Source organism: Bison bison, unplaced genomic scaffold, assembly GCF_000754665.1.
Source record: "Bison bison bison isolate TAMUID 2011002044 unplaced genomic scaffold, Bison_UMD1.0 scf7180017864196, whole genome shotgun sequence".
NCBI classification, from domain to species: domain Eukaryota; kingdom Metazoa; phylum Chordata; class Mammalia; order Artiodactyla; family Bovidae; genus Bison; species Bison bison.
Genome location: NW_011494768.1, coordinates 2743608 through 2746749, shown reverse-complemented (window position 1 = coordinate 2746749; position 3142 = coordinate 2743608). Strand labels below are relative to the sequence as shown.

Below are 3142 nucleotides of genomic sequence, written 5' to 3'. Positions count from 1 at the left end.
ATGTATACACGTACATTACACACTCATCGTCAAAAATACAAACTATTCAAAACCTGTCATGCTTTTTTTTTTTTTAAATCACCTATGTTTTGCCAGAAATCTTTGTTGTTGTTCAGTCATTGTGTCCAACCCTTGGTGACCCCATGGACTGCAGCCCGCCAGGCTCTTCTGTCCTTCACTATCTCCCAGAGTTTACTCAGATTCATGTCCATTGACTTAGTGATGCTTTCTAACCATCTCATCCTCTGCCGCCCCCTTCTCCTTCTGCCTTCCATCTTTCCCAGCATCAGGGTCTTTTCCAATAAGTCAGCTGTTCACATCAGGGGGCCAAAGTATTGGAGTTTTAGTCTGACTGCCAGAAATACCTTTCCCATATTTTTTGGTAAAGTAAATATAAATCTCTTTCAAGATCTCAATATCTCCTTGAGAGTATCTATACTTAAGACCTTCATCTAGGTATGCAATTTAATATATAACTTGTAGGTAGGATTATGGTGATCCCTATTTTGTTAAAGCTTTGCACTATTATTTTTATAATTGAGGAAAAATTAAAATAAAGCTAATAGAAAAGAAACCATTTTTGACACTTATTAAAACTCCATAAAATTTAATTCCCTTTGTATATATATTTGATGTTGAACAGTGAAATGTTATACTCTAGAACAATAATAATTATTAGGAAATTGTCATATTATAAGCTAATTGGGTATTCAGAAGGTTATGTGCACATGACTCAAGTCAAACAGCTAAACCACATGAAGTTAACATTACATCAAAAATATACAGTATGTGGCAGAGAGACTTTTTCCTCTCATGTTATACAGGAATATATACGGTTTTCCAATGGTTGGTTATTTTCCAAGAAACTTAAAATTATCACTTCTTTTCTGACATATATCACCTTTAACATAAGAGCCTTGACATTAAAAGTTTGTTCTCCTGTAGGTTCCAAACCTGTGGCGGATTCATGTTGATGTATGGCAAAACCAATACAATATTGTAAAGTAATTAACCTTCAATTAAAATAAATAAATTTATATTAAAAAAACAAACAAACAAAGAAATTCTGATTTCTGTGGTTTTATGCACAAATTTCTAAGGTTTCTTATGACATGCTGGCATACAGCTGAGGGCTTTCCTGGTGGCTCAGCTGGTAAACAGTCTGCCTGCAATGAGGGAGACCTGGGTTCAATCCCTGGATTGGGAAGATCCCCTGGAGAAAGGAATGGCAACCCACTCCAGTATTCTGGCCTGCAGGATTCAGTCCATGGGGTCACAAAGAGTCAGACACGACTGAGTGACTTTCACTTTCATACAGCTGAAGTGTGATTCAGAGGCTAATAGGTCCATTCTTTATCCGTTAATATTAGAAATAAGTCTTTCAATACATCTTCCTTTTGTTCTTAATCATGCAAGCAAGAGTGTATTTATTTCCTCATATTTTAGCAGAAAACATGGGTTATACAAAGAATGAAAACCTAACAACAAACCAAGAGGAAAAGTGATAAATAACGAATTCTTAAAGAGCTTAAAATGGTACACACTTTTTTAGCATCAATAAGAAAGACAACTAAATGAACTAATGAAACAAACAGTGAATTCACAGCTTATGTTTTAAAAAAACACCTTTGAAGATGCTGTGGAACCAATTAACTATTCTGAAAATGAATAAATGAAAGAAAACAATCAAGCGTTTCTCTGGCGTTCCTATAGGAACTCCATAGTAGGGTGGTCAGAATGTTTATAAAGGAAAATTCTCTTCATAGCACTGTCCTGGTTAATAAATGAAGAAGTCAACAAAATTAGAATAAAACAATTTGTAATCCATAATGTAATAATTGATAAAAGCAACAATCATCAATGGCTGTTAATATCACAAAAAGATATAATCAGATATATGTCCCTTGATAAAATTACACCTTTATAGTCTTGCCCCATGCCAAAAAAATTACACCTCAACCTGATCAAACCTCTAAATTCAATTATTAATTTCCAGGAATAAAAAACATGTGCAAAACCTACAGCTAACTTCATACTTAGTTGTGAAACACTGAATTGTTTCTCCCTAATATCAGATTCTATGAAGACCTACAGGACCTTCTAGAACTAACACCCAAAAAAGATGTCCTTTTCATTATAGGGGACTGGAATGCAAAAGTAGGAAGTCAAGAAACACCTGGAGTAACAGGCAAATTTGGCCTTGGAATACGGAATGAAGCAGGGCAAAGACTGATAGAGTTTCGCCAAGAGAACACACTGGTCATATCAAACACCCTCTTCCAACAACACAAGAGAAGACTCTACACATGGACATCACCAGATGGTCAACACTGAAATCAAACTCATTATATTCTTTGCAGCCAAAAATGGAGAAGCCCTATACAGACAGCAAAAACAAGACCGGGAGCTGACTGTAGCTCAGATCGTGAACTCCTTATTGTCAAATTCAGAATTAAACTGAAGTAAGTAGGGAAAACCACTAGACGATTCAGGTATGACCTAAATCAAATCCCTTATGATTATACAGTGGAAGTGAGAAATAGATTTAAGGGACTAGATCTGACAGATAGAGTGCCTGATGAACTATGGATGGAGGTTTGTGACATTGTACAGGAGACAGGATCAAGACCATGCCCATGGAAAAGAAATGCAAAAAAGCAAAATGGCTGTCTGGGGAGGCCTTACAAATAGCTGTGAAAAGAAGAGAAGCGAAAAGCAAAGGAGAAAAGGAAAGATATAAGCATCTGAATGCAGATTTCCAAAGAATAGCAAGGAGAGATAAGAAAGCCTTCCTCAGCAATCAATGCAAAGAACTAGAGGAAAACAACAGAATGGGAAAGACTAGAGCTCTCTTCAAGAAAATTAGAGATACCAAGGGAACATTTCATGCAAAGATGGGCTCAATAAAGGGCAGGAATGGTATGGACCTAACAGAAGCAGAAGATTTTAAGAAGAGGTGGCAAGAATACACAGAACTATACAAAAAAGATCTTCATGACCAAGATAATCATGATGGTGTGATCACTCACCCAGACCCAGACATCCTGGAATGTGAAGTCAAGTGGGCCTTAGAAAGCATCACTATGAACAAAGCTAGTGGAGGCGACAGAATTCCAGTTGAGCTATTTCAAATCCTAAAAGA

The 3142-nt window shown here is 36.4% G+C and overlaps 1 protein-coding gene across 2 annotated transcripts in view; it reads right to left on the bottom strand.

Moving 5' to 3' along the window:
* TASP1 (taspase, threonine aspartase, 1) overlaps positions 1-3142 on the bottom strand; it is a 265061-nt gene that overhangs the window by 104300 nt on the left and 157619 nt on the right. The gene's annotated exons all lie outside the window — the stretch shown is intronic.